Genomic DNA, 20,377 nt, shown 5'->3' on the forward strand with positions numbered 1-20,377 from the left:
TGCGAGACATTCTACTGCACTGTTGGAGCGAGAAACAAGCATTTCACTGCACCTACTAAAACACCTGCAAATCTGTGTACATGACCAATAAACTTTGATTTTATTTGAATCTTAGGACAGGTATCAATCACCTTTGGACAGCAAGTCAGTCATCAGGAATAACACAGAGTTGCAGAGATGTTCTACAAGACCAATGGCATGGGGCATGGACTTCTGAGGTCTGAAACATCTGGAAAACGTAGATTTTAGTAGTGAATGATCACTACCAATAAGGTTAGGATTGAGGAAGCTAAGCTGATCCTAGATCTGTTACTGAGGGCAATTTATACCCAGACCACCTTGCTTAAAGAACTTTGTCATTGACCTTGTCCATGCCAATACTTTGCTCACCATGGCATCCTCCAGTCAACACACCACATGACTCGACGAGGCTAACAGATTTTACAAGGGGCTCTCTTACCTCACCCCTAAAGAGAGGGAGAGACAGTGGGTTGTAACAGGGTAGGGAGATAAGAAGGCCTTCCTCAGACAGCTGCTTTAGGTTAGTGGGCTTCATGTTCAGACACATGTTGGACCCTTCCCTGGTCTGTGAGTCAGATTAACGTGTCCTGAGACGCACAGGTAGGGAACATGAAACATACAAAGGAACTTATCAAGGAAGCTTCCTGGGCCTGGTTTCGCAAAAGCATCTGAAGGCTAAGTTAATCGTTAGAACCTTGGTAGGAGCATCGTTAAATCTCCGAGCTCTTTTCCCAAACCATTATTACTAAAAGTTACTCTTGAAAACACTTGTTTATTACTGACTGCCTCAGACCACCAGTAGAACAGCTAAGTGCATTGTTAGATGCTTTTTTGCCCTTCCACGTCACTTTATACACAGAAGATCTCCGCTAAACATAGAATGAAGATGTTTATCTGTCTCTGTGGTCGCTGATAACTTCAGAAGTAGTTGACTAAAAATTGTGACGACTGCCATGAGAGAGCGTGGACCAAAATGCAGCGGAGTTAGTGTTCATCATATTTAATACTTAAACGGAACACTATACAATTACAAAACAAGAAAGTGACAGCCAAACAGTCATGTCAGGTGAAACACAATGACAGAAACAATTACCCACAAAACCACAGCGGGAAAACCTGCACTTATGTGTGACTCCCAATCAACAACAACGAACTTCAGCTGTGCCTGATTGGGAGCCACACACGGCCCAAAACAAAGAAATACAAAAACATAGAAACAGAACATAGAACGCCCACCCAATGTAACACCCTGGCCTAACCAAAATAAAGAACAAAAAAACCCTCTCTATGGCCAGGGCGTTACAAAAATACAAAGTTGCCAACGTCTTTGCAATTGTTACAAACAAGCAAAATATAAAAAGATTATTCAAATTAAAACCGAAATGAGTGCATTAAAAGATCAATACAGTACAAGGCAACATGTCAAGTATTGGTCCCATGTTTCATGAGCTGAAATAAAAGATCCCAGAAATGTTCCATACGCACAGATAGCTTATTTCTCTCCAATTTGTGCACACATTTGTTTACTTCCCTGTTAGTGATCAAAAAGCCAGCAGCATACCTCCCTGTGTCCCACTGTTGGCTTGCTTCTGAAGCTAAGCAGGGTTGGTCCTGGTCAGTCCCTGGATGGGAGACCAGATGCTGCTGGAAGTGGTGTAGGAGGGTGTGAAGGAGGCACCCTTTCCACTGGTCTAAAAAAAAAAATCCCAATGCTGCAGGGCAGTGATTGGGGACATTGCCCTGTGTAGGGTGCTGTCTTTCGGATGGGACGTTAAACAGATGTCCTGACTCTCTGTGGTCACTAAAGATCCCATGGCACTTATTGAAAGAGTAGAGTTGTTAACCCTGGTGTCCTGCCTAAATTCCCAATCTGGCGTTCATGGCCACCTAATCATCTCTGGTTTACAATTGGTTCATTCATCCCTGTAACTATTCCCCAGGTCATTGCTGTAATTTAAAACATGTTCTCATTGAATTTACTGGGTTGCCAAGATAATCCATCCACCTGACTGGTGTGGCAAATCAAGAAGCTGATTAAACAGCATGATCAGTGCACAGTAATGGGGACAATAAAAGGCTACACTAAAATGTGCAGTTTTGCCACAGATGTCTCAAGTTTTGAGGCAGAGTGCAATTAGCATGCTGACTGCAGGAATGTCAACCAGAGCTGTTGCCAGAGAATTTCATGTTCATTAATCTACCATAAACTGCCTCCAACATCTTTTTAGAGAATTTGGCAGTACGTCCAACTGGCCTCACAAATGCAGACCACGTGTAACCAGCCCAGCACCTCCAAGTCCTGCTTCTTCACCTGTGGGATCGTTTGCTGATGAAACTTAGGATTATTTCTGTCTGTAATAAAGCCCTTTTGTGAAATCCATAGATTAGGACCTAATTTATTTATTTCAGTTGACAGATTTCCTTACATGAACTGTAACTTAGTAAAATCATGGAAATTATTGCATGTTGCGTTTATATTTTTTCCCAGTATATTTCTTGATGTGTCACAATGATGTGCCAAATCTGTGATTTAGTGCATTGGCCTTTTATAGAGACATTTGAACCACTGGTCACTTCCGTTTCACACTGTGTATTTAAAAACTGTATCCCTGACGTAACTCAACATAATATTTCTACAACTGTACATTGTATTTTAGTTTTGTTAATACACACTGCATATTTTGATTTGTCTGTCAGACATATCAGTGTGGATGACGGATCACCAGCTCAAGCTGAACCTCGGCAAGACGGAGCTGCTCTTCCTCCCGGGGAAGGACTGCCCGTTCCATGATCTCGCCATCACGGTTGACAACTCCCTTGTGTCCTCCTCCCAGAGTGCTAAGAACCTTGGCGTGATCCTGGACAACACCCTGTCGTTCTCCACTAACATCAAGGCGGTGACCCGATCCTGTAGGTTCATGCTCTACAACATTCGCAGAGTACGACCCTGCCTCACACAGGAAGCGACGCAGGTCCTAATCCAGGCACTTGTCATCTCCCGTCTGGATTACTGCAACTCGCTGTTGGCTGGGCTCCCTGCCTGTGCCATTAAACCCCTACAACTCATCCAGAACGCCGCAGCCCGTCTGGTGTTCAACCTTCCCAAGTTCTCTCACGTCACCCCGCTCCTCCGCTCTCTCCACTGGCTTCCAGTTGAAGCTCGCATCCGCTACAAGACCATGGTGATTGCCTACGGAGCTGTGAAGGGAACGGCACCTCCATACCTTCAGGCTCTGATCAGGCCCTACACCCAAACAAGGGCACTGCGTTCATCCACCTCTGGCCTGCTGGCCCCCCTACCTCTGAGGAAGCACAGTTCCCGCTCAGCCCAGTCAAAACTGTTCGCTGCTCTGGCACCCCAATGTTGGAACAAGCTCCCTCACGACGCCAGGACAGCGGAGTCAATCACCACCTTCCGGAGACACCTGAAACCCCACCTCTTTAAGGAATACCTAGGATAGGATAAAGTAATCCTTCTAACCCCCCCCTTAAAAGATTTAGATGCACTATTGTAAAGTGGTTGTTCCACTGGATATCATAAGGTGAATGCACCAATTTGTAAGTCGCTCTGGATAAGAGCGTCTGCTAAATGACTTAAATGTAAATGTAAATGTAATATTTATTTATACACTGGATTCTTGACATAGCTTATTACAAAAATAAATGCATGCTATTCAATCGATCACTGCCCGCACCTGCTCACCCGTCCAGCATCCCTACTCTGGCCGGCTCTGACTTAGAAAACGTGGACAACTACAAATATCAGGGTGTCTGGTTAGACAGTAAACTCTCCTTCCAGGCTCACATTAAGCATCTCCAATCCAAAATTAAATCTAGAATTGGCTTCCTATATTGCAACAAAGCATCCTTCACTCATGCTGCCAAACATACCCTCATAAAACTGGCCATCCTACCGATCCTCGACTTCGGTGATGCCATCTATAAAATAGCCTCCAACACTCTACTCAACAAACTGGATGCAGTCTATCACAGTGCCATCCGTTTTGTCACCAAAGCCCCATACACTACCCACCACTGCGACCTGTGCGCTCTCGTTGGTTGGCCCTCGCTTTATACTCGTCGCCAAACCCACTGGCTACAGGTTATCTACAAGTCTCTGCTAGGTAAAGCCCCGCCTTATCTCAGCTCACTGGTCACCATAGCAGCACCCACTCGTAGCACGCGCTCCAGCAGGTATATCTCACTGGTCACCCCCAAAGCCAATTCCTCCTTTGGTCATCTTTCCTTCCAGTTCTCTGCTGCCAATGACTGGAACGAACTGCAAAAATCTCTGAAGCTGGAGACTCATATCTCCCTCACTAGCTTTAAGCACCAGCTGTCAGAGCAGCTCACAGATCACTGCACCTGTACATAGCCCATCTGTAAACAGCCCATCTATCTACCTACCTCCTCCCCATACTGTATTTATTTATCTTGCTCCTTTGCACTCCAGTATCTCTACTTGCACATTCATCTTCTGCACATCTATCATTCCAGTGTTTAATTGCTATATTGTAATTACTTCGCCACCATGGCCTATTTATTGCCTTAACTTACCTCCTTTCCACTCACTGTATATAGACTTTTAGTTTTCTTTTGTTTTACTGTATTATTGACTGTATGTTTTGTTTATTCCAAGTGTAACTCTGTGTTGTTGTATGTGTCGAATTGCTATGCTTTATCTTGGCCAGGTCGCAGTTGCAAATGAGAACTTGTTCTCAACTAGCCTACCTGGTTAAATAAAGGTGAAATGAATAAATAAAAATAAATTGTAATATATCTACTGCTGTACAAATCATTCTTAGTTGATCTTGTGTAAATGTTCCTAGATTACATACATATAGATTTATTTGATTATTGCTACAGTGCTATTTGGGCTGTTAATCAGATTTGTCTCGCCATTCTTGATTTCTTGTCTTTTTTGTCTTTTTTTCCTCTTACATTTGAATTGTTTGACACTTTACTGCATTGTTAGGAGCTAGTAATATAAGCATTTTGCTGCACCCGCTATAACACCTGCTAAACTGTGTAGGGTAAGCATTTGAATAAGACGCAATATTCCATATAGGTGATAATATCTCTCTAGGAGCTGATCTGTCATCAGTATTGTAGAATAATTATAATATTAATGTAAGATTTGAACGGAGAAAGTGGATCCAAGTGCAGAGCTGCCTTTCTTTCCATCCTATCAGTATTGACACATGCTCCAACTAAGCACTTAGTGGAAGTTCTTCCTATGTACTGTTTTGGGAAACATATGTAAGTTGTTTGGCCGTTATAGAAACAATACACTGTTAAAACACAAATTCCTGTTAAAACACAAATTCCATCGCTATTGGGAAACCAGGCCCAGAACAGTAATCCCAATGGGATGACTAACCAAACACCAAATCTGCATACCTGCACGCAGCCACACAATTTGCAAATACACTTCTGTCAGAAAAGAGAAGGTCACACATTTTTTCTTCCAATGAATCCGAGTAATTCCCAGCATAATGAAATGAGATTGAGTGAATCAATAATTTCATCCACCTACAATCTACCCAACTTTTGAAATTTCCTTCTGAGAAAAAGTGAGTTTGATAATATTAAACAGACTGCTTGCGTACTCATAGACTTGAGTCAGTTACAGTAAATAGATTGCAGAAGTGTGGGATCCATATAATTCCCTACCCCCTTGCTGTAAATAAGTTAATCAGCACATACTGCTTCATAGGGGATTCAGAATCACATATATGTGGGGAAAATCTCCAGATTGTGCAACCAAACACGGTATGAGAAACGTCACGTAGGCTAGATTTCAGCCGACTATGCGTTAATTCATTGGTTTAAAATTGCAACTCACAATGAAAACATTGATTCTTGCTGTAGCTCAGCCACAGTTAAATGAAAAGAGCTAAGTGAGTGAGACGCTTTACAGTCAGCAGTCTAGCCAGGTTGCAATTACATGGGAGAAGGCATGATGGGTGGGAAGCTTGTCGATTGCCTAGTCTGACCAAGAGGCATGATAACAACATAATATCCCAGATTGCTGATGAGAATAATCTAATTCATGCAATTAAGGAAAATTACTTTTAATAAAATCCATTTAGGATTTTCAAAGCATTTTATTTGAACAAAGCCCAATAATAACAGTTTTGGACCACCCATTGTAACAGCCTGAGGTGTGACTTTACGATAGGGACAAATAAAGATCTTGCCATGTTTTCGTCTCAGTCTCATTGAAAATGTTCAGTCAGTTGGTGTGTGAGAATCACAGAGCACATATAGAATCATGCTCAAGACCACTCTAAAGCAAGGTTTTCATTAGCAAAATGATGGTCCTATTCAATCCATAGCATTTGCCCAGTAAATTCACATAAGAATATTTCACACAAGAGACACCATACCGTCAGATAAACTTCTGAATCATAGAACACTAAACAAGATAGTGTTTACTGTGCCATGTTTAATCACTTCAAGGGAAAGACAGAGGTCAAGAATGTGGTTATGAGCCAAGACTCAACCATAGCTTTGTTAATCCAAAGGATGAGCTTGAGTACAGGTATACGTTTATAATTGGGTGACCAGCGGTCATATACACTGTTCCCACGTCACCCTTGGCCCTGCAATTTAAAAAAAAACATTTAAGTAATTTAGCAGACACTCTTATCCAGAGAGACGTACAGAAGCAATTAGGGTTAAGTGCCTTGCTCAAGGGCACATTTACAGAATTTTCATCTAGTTGCCTCGGGGATTCAAATCAACGACCTTTCGGTTACTGGCCCAATGCTGTTAACCGCTACGCTACCTGCCACCATCTGCTAGCAGTTTGGGGAAGATTGTAATGATACTAAAGTAGGCCAAGTGAACATAGAATCCTGATAATACAGGAGAAGAAGCTAAAAGTCTTATAACACACACACCAATTAGACTTGGAAACACTGGGCTCATCTGGTTGTACTGTACATGCACACTCAGTCTCAATACACTCAGTCACTACAAAGATACTCAGTTGCCGAAGAGGATGAAAACCACTCAGGGATTTCACCATGAGGCCAATGGTGACTTTAAAACAGTTAAAGTTTGAAGGCTGTAATACGAGAAAACTGAGGATGAATCAACAACATTGTAGTTTCTCCATAATTCTAACCTAATTGACAGAGTGAAAAGAAGGAAGCCTGTAAATAATAAAAAAGATTCCAAAACATGCATCCTTTTTGCAACAAGGCAATAAAGTAATACTGGAAAAAACGTGGCAAAGCAATTCACTTTTTTGTCCAGAGTGTTATGTTTGGTCCAAATCAAATACAACACATTACAGAGTACCACTCGCCATATTTTCAAGCATAGTGGTGGCTGCATCATGTTATGGGTATGCTTTGAATTCTTAAGGACTGGGGAGTTTTTCAGGATATTTTTTTTTTTTAAATAAACAGAATGGAGCTAAGCACAGGCAAAATCCTAGAGGAAAACCTGGTTCAGTCTGCTTTTTACAAGACACTGAGAGATGGATTCTATGTTCACTTGGCCTACTTTAGTATCATTACAATCTTCCCCAAACACCTTTCAGCAGGACAATAACATAAAACACAAGGCCAAATCTAGACTGGAATTTTTACCAAGAAGACAGTGAATGTTCCTGAGTGGCCGAGATACAGTTTTGAATTAAATCTGCATAAGAACAGCCCTTAACCATGGCATATTGGCCATATACCACACACCTCGGGCCTTATTGCTTAATTATACCATGGCGTTTTTGAATACTTATTTTTGATTGGTTTGAAGGTCATTCTAGAGTGTGCATTATTTCCCGATATTGCATGGTATATCAGCACAGTATAATTCAATGCCTAGTTCATTCTTACATGTTCTATGTTTGAGCTGCTTTTGAAAGCAAAAGTTGAATTGAAAACATTAACGTTATTGCATTGTTGAATTAGATTTAGCAAGATAGGACTGATGGTTTGGTTTACTAAACTAGCAAGTCTATTTGGCTACCAAGGTAACTACTGTAGCTATCTAGTAAACTTGCTAGCTACTTCAGTGGATGTTGAACACAATTCCACTGTCAAATTAACACATTTCTAGAGGCAAATGTGTTCAATTAGCGATGGTATAAAAGGGATAATCAACTTAGGGCTCTATGCGTTCTCTGGAAAATAACGCAACTCCGTGGAAGGTTAGTTTCACTCCACTAGTGCATCGTGGAACACACCTTCCACGTCGTTCACTATTTTCCATAGAACACATAGCCCCTCACTGATTATCCCGTACAGATTTATAGAATAATTTCTCTAAAACTGTCTAGCTAGCTAGCTAACACACATACAGTGCAGACACATTCTTCAAATTCATTATTTTACACAATATATTTCCACAGCACTGGCAAACAATGATTGACCAACATGCCTGACCTTAGGACCATCATAAGAAGGTTAATGTCCGCTCTAGTCTTCTAATTCCTAATTCTATGGTTCCACTCTTGCATGCAGCATCAAATAGGGACAGACTATAAAAAATAGCTTCATAGAATGGAATCTCAATCAAGCACAACACATGAGTTTACAGGTCCTTATAGTGACACAATATTCCTTGTCAACATTGTGTGAATTGTAAAGAACAGGAGTCATATGCAATATACACATACACACACTGAGAGGCTACAGTAGCCACTTTCTGATCATTCGCGAAATGGCAGATCATGTTCCCTTTTAGGTGCTAAACAGACTTACAGGCCTGAGCCCCAGGACAAAAGATGGCCCCCTCTCTCTCTCACACACACACAAGATGGCACAGTCAGTTCAAAGAGGGGCAGAAGGAAGGCCAACTGCTGTGCTTGTAATGCCCTGAAATGTATTCCTCCAGTTTCCAACAGCCTGGCTGCTGCCTGACCTACATACCTGTACCACCCCCGGCGTGAAGAGCCGCACTGCCCACTGCGAACACCAAGCTTGATGGGTAATGTGGTCTGACATTGTTGGGCCAACAAAACCAAATAAACTCATGAAAGGAAAGTTACCATAACTTAGAGGAGCACTGAACTGTTCAACTGTCTTCCTTTCTAGAAAAACCAGTCAGTACCATGTTTTAGATTTTCAAGTCCCATTGATTCAAATCAGATTCAGAGCCAAACATAACTCATGATGCTATGTTTTTTTTGGAGCAAACTGAACCTTTGTATCTGCCAAGCCTTAAGAAAACGCGACGCAACAAGCAAGATCATGCCAATAGTTATCTAAAAATACTGGATGACCTACAACAGACTGCCTGGGTAAAATGAACCAGTTAATTCAGTACAATTGTTTCAGTAACAGAATACGGAAAAACCCTCAACTTAAAAGACACAGAAGTTGTACAGGGAAGTTGTACAGGGAACACAACATTCTCTAAATATTGCTTGTTGACTGTAGGAGCAGTGTCAGACATTACAGTACCAGCACAGTGGGTAGTCCGAACACCACACACCTATTCTCCTGATAAGGAGCCCTATGTCTCACTCCTCCAACATGGCAGGACAAGGAGCAGAGCAGGAAGAGTCCTGTCATCATCAGGAGTGAGAGAAGGGTGCAGGTGCACACTTAAGTGAATTAAGACGATAAGCAAGTCATTGGACGCTTAATTTGAGGCTGGCATAGCAATCAAAGCTTTCTCACTACCAGTGTTAACCTTCTCAGCTGCCAGGGATACTCTGGCTTTGACACATATAAGCCATAATATGGTATTCCATGGAAGTTTAGAGTCTCTGGAGATTGAGAAAATCAAGTTCAAATTCTCTACTTCAAAATCTTCTTCATATACAGTACCAGTCAAAAGTTTGGATACACCTACTCATTCAAGGGTTTTTCTTTATTTTTACTACATTGTAGAATAGTAGTGAAGACATCAAAACTATAAAATAACATGTATGGAATCATGTAGTAATGAAAAAAGTGTTAAAAAAATCTAAATATATTTTAGATTCTTCAAAGTAGCCACCCTTTACCTTGATGACAGCTTTGCAAACTCTTGGCATTCTTTAGGGGCTCCCGAATGGCGCAGCGGTATAAGGCACTGCATATCAATGCTAGAGGCGTCACTACAGATCCTGGTTTGGTCCTGGGCTGTATCACAACCGGCCGTGATTGGGAGTCCCATAGTGTGGTGCACAATTCGCCCAACGTCGTCCGGGTTAGTGTTTGGCCGGGGAAGGCCGTCATTGTAAATAAGAATTTGTTCTTAACTGACTTGCCTAGTTAAATGAAGGTTAAATTCTCTTCACCTGGAATGCTTTTCCAACAGAATTGAACGAGTTCCCAAATATGCTGAGCGCTTGATGGCTGCTTTTCCTTCACTCTGCGGTCCAACTCATCCCAAACCATCTCAATTGGGTTGAGGTCGGGTGATTGTGGAGGCCAGGTCATCTGATGTAGCACTCCATCACTCTCCTTCTTGTTCAAATAACCCTTGCACAGCCTGGTAGTGTGTTGGGTCATTGTCCTGTTGAAAAACAAATTTTACTCATACAAAGTACAAACCAGATGGGATGGCATATCGCTGCAGAATCACGTGGTAGCCATGCTGGTTAAGAGTGTTTTGAATTCTAAATAAATCACTGAGTGTCATCAGCAAAGCACCCCCACACCATCACAACTCCTCCTCCATGCTTCACGGTGGGAACCACACATGCGGAGACCTGTTCACCTACTCTGCGTCTCACAAAGACACAGAGGTTGGAACCAAGAATCTCAAATTTGGTCCAAAGGACAGATTTCCACCGTTTTAATGTCCATTGCTTGTGTTTCTTGGCCTAAGCAAGTCTCTTCTTCTTAATGGTGTCCTTTAGTAGTGGTTTCTTTGCAGCAATTCGATAATGAAGGCCTTATTCATGCAGTCTTCTCTGAACAGTTGATGTTGAGATGTGTCTGTTACTTGAACTCTGTGAAGCTTTTATTTGGGCTGCAATTTGAGGTGCAGTTAACTCTAATGAACTTATCCTCTGCAGCAGAGTTAACTCTTTGTTTTCCTTTCCTGTGGCGGTCCTCATGAGTGCCAGTTTCAACACAGCGCTTGATGGTTTTTGCGACTGCACTTGAAGAAACGTTCAAAGTTCTTGACATTTTCCGGATTGACTTACCTTCATGTTTTCAAGTAATGATGGACTGTCATTTCTCTTTGCGTATTTAAGCTGTTCTTGCCATAATATGGACTTGGTCTTTTACCAAATAGGGCTATCTTCAGTATACCTCCCATACCTTGTCACAACACAACTGATTGACTCAAACACATTAAGGCAAGAAATGTTTTACTTTTAACAAGGCACACCTATTAATTGAAATGCATTCCAGGTGACTACCTCATGAAGCTGGTTGAGAGAATGCCAAGAGTGTGCAAAGCTGTCATTAAGGCAAAGGGTGGCTATTTGAAGAATCTCAAATATAAAATATATTTTATTTTTTAACAGTTTTTTGGTTACTACATTATTCCATGTGTTATATCAAAGTTTTGACGTCTTCACTATTATTCTACAATGTAGAAAATAGTAAAGACAATGAAAAATCCTTGAATGAGTAGGTGTGTCCAAACTTTTGACTGGTACTGAACATAATGTACAGTAGTAGCTACTCTATGAGGGAGGCTGAGTGGGACATTCCATTGTGGATTAGGGTTTGTGGAGGGATTAGCAGCAGCATGGCCTCCTGCTGTCATTAACAGTATCATTAGGTCATAACACACAGTGGTCAGAGGTCAGACTGGCTCCTCAGACACAGGCTTCAAGTCCAAGTTTCCCTTAGGCACAGGTCTGGGACCAGTCTACCCTCCCCAAATCAATTATGATAGACATTATGTGAGGGTTGGATGCTAAACTTTCCACCATAGTCCCATAATCCCTGTGCCCAAGAAACCTGCCTAAATGACTACCGTCTCGTAACACTCACAGTACAGTGCCTTGCAAAAGTATTCATCCCCCTTGGCATTTTTCCTATTTTGTTGCATTACAACCTGTAATTTAAATGTTTTTGGGGGGGGATTTCATGGAATGGACATACACAAAATAGTCCAAATTGGTGAAGTAAAATGAAAAAAATAACTTGTTTCAAAAAATGCTAATAACAATTGTGGGAAAAGTGGTGCGTGCATATGTATTCACCCCCTTTGCTATGAAGCCCCTAAATAAGATCTGGTGCAACCAATTACCTTCAGAAGTCACATAATTAGTTAAATAAAGTCCACCTGTGTGCAATCTAATTGTCATGTAGTTCTGTCCAGGAGCTGTTCTTGTCTAATGGTGTTCTGTATTATGCCATTTTGTATTATGTTTCATGTTTTGTGTGGACCCCAGGAAGAGTAGCTGCTGCTTTTGTAACAGCTGATGGGGATCCTAATAAAATACCAAATACCAAATATATGATCTGTCACATGATCTCAGTATATATACACCTGTTCTGATAGACCCCAGAGTCAGCAACACTACTAAGCAAGGGGCACCACCAAGAAAGCGGCACCATGAAGAACAAGGAGCTTTCCAAACAGGTCAGGGATAAAGTTGTGGAGAAATACAGATCAGGGTTGGGTTCTAAAAGAATATCCAAAACTTTTGAACATCCCACGGAGCGCCATTAAATCCATTATTAAAAATCTGAGAGAATATGGCACCACAACAAACCTACCAAGAGAGGGCCGCCCACCAAAACTCACAGACCAGGCAAGGAGGGCATTAATCAGAAAGGCAACAAAGAGACCAAAGATAACCCTGAAGAAGCTGCAAAGCTCCACAGCGGAGATTGGAGTACCTGTCCATAGGACCACTTCAAGCCGTACATTCCACAGAGCTGGGCTTTACAGAAGAATGGCCAGAAAAAAATCCATTGCTTAAAGAAAAAAATAAGCAAACACGTTTGGTGTTCGCCAAAAGGCATGTGGGAGACTCCCCAAACATATGGAAGAAGGTACTCTGGTCAGATGAGACTAAAATTTAGCTTTTTGGCCATCAAGGAAAACGCTATGTCTGGCGCAAACCCAACACCTCTCATCACCCGAGAACACCATGCCCACAGTGAAGCATGGTGATGGCAGCATCATGCTGTGGGGATGTTTTCCATCGTCAGGGACTGGGAAACTGGTCCGAATTTAAAGAATGATGGATGGCGCTAAATACAAGTAAATTCTTGAGGGAAACCTTTTTCAGTCTTACGGAGATTTGAGCCTGGGACAGAGGTTCACCTTCCAGCAGGACAATGACCCTAAGCATACTGCTAAAACAACACTTGAGTGGTTTAATGGGAACATTTAAATGTCTTGGAATGGCCTAGTCAAAGCCCAGACCTCAATCCAATTGAGAATCTGTGGTATGACTTAAAGATTGCTGTACACCAGTGGAACCCATCCAACTTGAAGGAGCTGGAGCAGATTTGCCTTGAATAATGGGCAAAAATCCCAGTGGCTAGATGTGCCAAGCTTATAGAGACATACCCCAAGAGACCTGCAGCTGTAATTGCTGCAAAAGGTGGTTCTACAAAGTATTGACTTTGGGGGGGGGGGGTGAATAGTTATGCATGCTCAGGTTTTCATTTTTTTGGTCTAATTTCTTGTTTGATTCACAAGAAAAAATATTTAGCATCTTCAAAGTGGTAGGCATGTTGTGTAAATCAAATGATACAAACCCCCCAAAAATCTATTTTAATTCCAGGTTGCAAGGCAACAAAATAGGAAAAATGCCAAGGGGGGTGAATACATTCGCAAGCCACTGTAGGCATGAAGTGCTTTGAAAGGCTGGTCATGGCCCACATCAACACCATCATCCAGGAAACCTAGACCCACTCCAATTCGCATATTACCCGGAAGGATCCACAGATGACACAATCTCAATCGCACTCCACACTGTCCTTTCCCACCTGGACAAAAGGAACACCTATTTAAAAATGCTGTTCATTGACTACAGCTCAGCGTTCAACACCATAGTGCCTAGAAAGCTCATCACTAAGCTAAGGACCCTGGGACTAAACACTTCCCTCTGCAACTGGATACTGGCCTTCCTGACGGGTCGCCCCCAGGTGGTAAGGGTAGGCAACAACACATCTGCCACACTGATACTCAACACGGGGGCCCCTCAGGGGTGCGTGCTTAGTCCCCTCATTTACTCCCGGTTCACCCACGACTGAAGGCCAAGCATGACTCCAACACCATCATTAAGTTTACGGACGACACAACGGCGGTAGGCCTGATCACCGACAACGATGAGACAGTCCATAGGGAGGAGGTCAGAGACCTGGCAGTGGGGTGCCAGGACTACAACCTCTCCCTCAACATGAGCAAGAGAAAAGAGCTGATCGTGGACTACAGGAAAAGGAGGGCCGAACACAACCCCATTCACATCGATGGGCCTGTAGTGGAGCGGGTCAAGAAATTCAAGTTCCTTGCTGTCCACATCACCAACAAACTATCATGGTCCAAACACTCCAAGACAGTTGTGAAGAGGGCACGCCAATGCCTTTTCCACCTCAGGAGACTGAAAAGATTTGGGTCCACAGATCCTCAAGAAGTTCTACAGCTGCACCATCGAGAGCATCCTGACCGGTTGTATGGCAACTGCTTTGGCCTCCGACCGCAAGGCGCTACAGAGGATAGTGCGTACGGCACAGTACATCACTGGGGCCAAGCTTCCTGCCATCCAGGACCTATTTACAACGCGGTGTCAGAGGAAAGCCCCAAAAATTGTGAAAGACAAGTCAGACTGTTCTCTCTGCTACCGCATGACAAGCGGCACCGGAGTACCAAGTCTAGGTCCAAAAGTCTCCTTAACAGCTTCTACCCCCAAGCCATAAGACTGCTGAACAATTAATCAAATGGCCAACTGGACTATTTGCATTGCTGCTACTCGCTGTTTATTATCTATGCATAGTCACTTTACCCCTACCTACATGTACAAATTACTTTGACTAACCTGTACCCCCACACATTGACTATATCGGTACCCCCTGTATATAGCTTCGTTATTTTATTGTGTTACATTTTCATTTTATTTTTTACTTTAGATTATTCTGTAAATATTTTCTAAACTATTTTCTTAAAACTGCATTGTTGGTTAAGGGCTTGCAAGTAAGCATTTCACATACAACACCTGTTGTGACAAATACAATTTAATTTGATTTGATCAGTGTCTAGGGGGAATCATCATTCTACTCTGCAGGGGGGCAAGGAATTCAAGTTCAGACTGACACAGAGCTTCATTACCACTTGTGTAAAAAACCTTGCGCTAACCCATGACCTGCCTCTTGGAGGAGTGGAGCACTCAGACTGTCACGCCCTGACCATAGAGAGCCCTTGGTTCTCTATGGTGGTGTAGGTCAGAGCGTGACTTGGGGGTGTTCTATTCAATTATATTTCTATGTTTGGGTTTGAGTATGGTTCCCAATTAGAGGCAGCTGATTATCGTTGTCTCTAATTGGGGATCATACTTAAGTAGTCCCTGTTCCCACCTGCATTGTGGGATATTGTTTTTGTGTTAGTGTGTTGAGCACTACGACTTCACGTTCGTTGCATGTTTGTTGTTTTCTTAGTTTCACTATATATTAAAAATGTGGAACTCAACTCACACTGTGCCTTGGTCCGTCTTTTCCGACGAGCGTGACACAGACAGACTCCATCTTGGGCATGCTGACCTAGTCCTCCGCTAGATGCCTCCGGGGTAGACCAGGCCATGGAGGCACCATGGAGAGAGATAGAGGGAGATTGGATGCTCCACACTACCATCAGTTAAAAGGTTTAGCACATCATGGCAGCCTTGTCATGAACTTATCAGTAGACAAGATAAATAAAAAAGATCTCTTTCAGTAGGACAGGTCACTAAAAGACAAACCTCAATGCACATGCTGCTTGTACAATATCACTAGTTGGTTTGGGATGTATCAATATTTCCAAATCAAAACTGTGCACTTCCCTCCACACCCTCAGCCATTAAAATTAGCAAAACAATTGTCTATGGAAATAACCACAATCTGTGCCACATTTGTCAGAACATTCTGCTGTTACATTTTAACGGCCAAGTCTCAGGGCTCCGAGTAAACATGTCTAGTTTATGAGGAAATGTTCTGTGTCAGTATGTGTCTCTGCGTGTGTACAGTGTAAGTGTCGATGGTTCTAGTTTTGTAAACAAAAGACAGTGAACACAACATGTTTGAGAAGACTCTTTATTGTACTGTACGTTCATGGTTTCTCTTTGTGTCTCGTGTGTGTCAGGTTTACTGTGGATCCTTTATGGGTCAGTCTTTAAAAGAGTGAGAGATTAGCAAGTTCTCTTAAAAGGTGCAATGCAGAGGTTTTTATCTCAATATCTAATAATTTCTCAGTAACAATTAAGTACCGTAATGGGGTTGGTTTCAATTAAAATGGTCAAAAAGAAACCAAAATAGCTTGTTAGAAAAGAGCAATTTCTCAAGCAAGAATTTTTGTAGGACTGTCTGGGAGTGGTCTGAGTGGGGAGGGAAACACTGAAAACTAGCTGATATTGGCAGAGAGGTTCGGAGCTATCTTATTGGTCTATTAACTAATTTACCACCTGGTGATGTCGCCAGGCTCGCCAAAACCCCATCCCACCCAAACAGGCTGAAATGTCAGGCGGTCTTTTCAAACAGCTTTAACGCTAAAAGGGCATTATCATAATTTTCACAATTTCACAATATTATTCCAACCTCATCGTGTGGATATATATATATAAAACAGAGGAAAATCATGTTTTTGAGTGCACTGAGCTTTTAACAACAGTTCAGGTATAGGTGCTCATAATGCCTTTACAAGACTAGCAATTCTGTTAAAACAGACCATGATACAATAGATTACGACAGCAGCCGAAGTCAAGTAATAGTAAAACTGAACCTTGACACTACCGTTCAATGCTAAATATGTGCAAGTTGAGGTTATCACGACATAATGCCACCATATCAATCTGCAATCCGTATTCTAACAATTAATCAAAGGTAATTATTGCTGTAAGGTTTAAGAAACCACATAAACAACAAATTCAGACCTTTCCCCCGAGTCTGATTGATCAGCCTTACCACTGGGAACACACAAACGTAGTTTGCTCCAGAGGCGCCATACTACTATGGCTGACCCTGTAAAACAATTTCACTGCACATATCTGGTATATGTGACAATGAAACACTTGTATTTTTTTAGAACTGTGGTGGCAGGTCTGAATGTTATCAGACTAGACAAGACACCCTGTGAAGGGAGTAGTCTCCACAGTCTCTGACATTCCCGCATGGTGTGCCGCTGCATGGTCTGACTCAAAACTCAGGCCTGGAAGTTGGCAGCTCCAGCTCTGGGGCGAAGTCAAGCTCTTGAGAAATTGCTTCCATATCTTTGGCCTCGATTTGCGACCGCGTCTTCCAAGTAATTAACTCCCAACGCCATTTCCGGGAAGCACTGGAAAAGGATAAGTCACTGTCGTCACAAAACCACAAACATGTCTGTAGTGTGTTTTTGACGCAGCACTGCGTGGAGAAAATCGCCAGAGGCATTTACAGTATGTAAGAAAGATGGGATGGTGTCAAATCATAGCCTGACGACTCACACTAAATTCTTCCGCTGCTCTGTCGTTTGCTACATACTTGGTCAGAGACTGCCATCATTGAAGTCGTTTTTTTGAATCGTCTCTAACCAATCAGAGTATCAAAGCCAATGACACATTTTCAAACAGACTCATTGTGGTGACGAAACTCACGTCCATGGGTGTGGCGTAACGTTTGGCCGGGGCAAGGAGTCTAGGTAGCCAGGCAAGTCAAGTCAACCTTGTGACCTTTTTGATTGGATCAAGATGTACAAATTACAGGAGGACAAGATGCAAGTTGTCAACAGACCAGTGCCAGATACAATTCTACTGAAAATGTTGTGTAACATTTCTACAAGCAACAAAGATCTAATGGTAATAAATGTTACCTGATGATATGTCACTGAATATGAATAAAAAATAAACTGAAAAGATCTTCAGAAGACAGCTGCATAGTTGTTATTGTTGTGGGTTTTGGTGTGAGGGTTCACTGGTCAACAGTTACCTGTCTCCTGGCTGGAGAGGTTTCGTGGTTTACAGGGAGTCATCCACAGCACTAAGGAAGATTCTAATCAGGCTGGTTGGGAGCTCTGGCTGAAGTCCAGCCATACAGAGAGGGTGGGGGGATGGGGCGATAGAGAAAGGGACAGTGTTTGAAAGAAAGAGGGAGCAAGGGATGGAGAGGAAGAAAGACAAATCCAGGAGCAGCGCTCACTGTCGTAGATCGGTTTTCTTTTCCAGTGCAGTGCATGGACCAGGGCTAAATTACCCTGAGTATTCCACTCCGGGCAACCGTGATATTTGTTTAAGAAAAAGAGGGTAACAACAAATTAACTCAGGCCGTTTGAACTGGCCAGGGTGCAAATGAGAGAACTGCATGTTTTTACTGGAGCTAATGAGCTGCAGCTGTTAACGCCTTGTTGTACATGCTGCGTCATGGTGTTCAGCTGCAGTCTTTTGGGTGGCTGTTTATTTGCAGACACCTTGAGGAAGAAGTGATGGGTTCTCAAAAACAAGGCGAGAGAAAGCGATGCGACGCAAATTCATTTGAAAATTGGAGCAAGCTTAGAAGAGAAACATTTCTTTTTTTTAAATACTCTAACAGCTTTAGAGTTGAGCAATTATCGCAGACTCATCTACAGTGGAAGAACCAATACTAATCTGTAAATTAAAACTCACAAAGGCTCAAATGTACAAAACGCAAACACCAAATCATAACATCACATTTACATTCAGAAAGTGTGATGGGTCCTCTGTCAGTAGCTAAGGTCCATGTTCAAGCCCATTACAACAGTGCACTTTGACAGAGAGCAATGATTTATAAGTATCCACCCACCAACCAACAGACCACACATTTTCTTTGCATGAAACTGTCCACTCAGAAAACCCCAAATTATTTAATTTCCAGATTGTTTTAACCCCAAATTGGGTCCTATATAGCATTCTTGAGTCTGAATAGACTTTTTGGGGGCATTTGGATTTTGTTCAATTTGAATTCATGAATTACTGTTGATATTATGTGCCATTAGATCTACTTGTCACGAACCGGCTCGAAGTTCGTTTATCTGTCGACCCCAGCCGCGAACTCAGGCTCTGTGTGTAGTTAACCGACCCTCTCTGCCCAGTCATCGCCATTTTACCTATTGTTGTTGTGTTAGCTGATCAGCTGTTGCTGTCTCACCCGTTGTTGTCTAGCTAGCTCTCCCAATCAACACCTGTGATTACTTTATGCCTCGCTGTATGTCTCTCTCAAATGTCAATATGCCTTGTATACTGTTGTTTAGGTTAGTTATCATTGTTTTAGTTTACAATGGAGCCCCTAGTTCCACTCATCATACAGTGGGGGAAAAAAGTATTTGATCCCCTACTGATTTTGTACGTTTGCCCACTGACCACGAAAGGATCAGTCTATAATTTTAATGGTAGGTTTATTTGAACAGTGAGAGACAGAATAACAACAAAAATATCCAGAAAAACGCATGTCAGAAATGTTATAAATTGATTTGCATTTTAATGAGGGAAATAAATATTTTACCTCCTCTCAATCAGAAAGATTTCTGGCTCCCAGGTGTCTTTTATACAGGTAACGAGCTGAGATTAGGAGCACACTTTTAAAGGGAGTGCTCCTAACCGCAGCTTGTTACCTGTAAAAAAGACACCTGTCCACAGAAGCAATCAATCAGATTCCAAACTCTCCACCATGGCCAAAACCAAAGAGCTCTCCAAGGATGTTAGGGACAAGATTGTAGACCTACACAAGGCTGGAATGGGCTACAAGACCATCGCCAAGCACCTTGGTGAGAAGGTGACAACATTTGGTGCGATTATTCGCAAATGGAAGAAACACAAAAGAACTGTCAATCTCCCTCGGCCTGGGGCTCCATGCAAGATCTCACCTCGTGGAGTTGCAATGATCATGAGAACGGTGAGGAATCAGCCCAGAACTACACAGGAGGATCTTGTCAATGATCTCAAGGCAGCTGGGACCATAGTCACCAAGAAAACAATTGGTAACACACTACGCTGTGAAGGACTGAAATTTTGCAGCGCCCGCAAGGTCCCCCTGCTCAAGAATACATATACATGCCCGTCTGATGTTTGCCAATGAACATCTGAATGACCCAGAGGACAACTGGTGAAAGTGTTGTGGTCACATGAGACCAAAATGGAGCTATTTGACATCAACTCAACTCGCTGTGTTTGGAGGAGGAGGAATGCTGCCTATGACCCCAAGAACACCGTCTCCACCATCAAACATGGAGGTGGAAACATTGTGCTTTGGGGGTGTTTTTCTGCTAAGGGGACAGGACAACTTCACTGCATCAAAAGGACGATGGACGGGGCCAT

The sequence above is a fragment of the Salmo salar genome, chromosome ssa24 (genome assembly GCF_905237065.1).
Source record: "Salmo salar chromosome ssa24, Ssal_v3.1, whole genome shotgun sequence".
NCBI classification, from domain to species: Eukaryota; Metazoa; Chordata; class Actinopteri; order Salmoniformes; family Salmonidae; genus Salmo; species Salmo salar.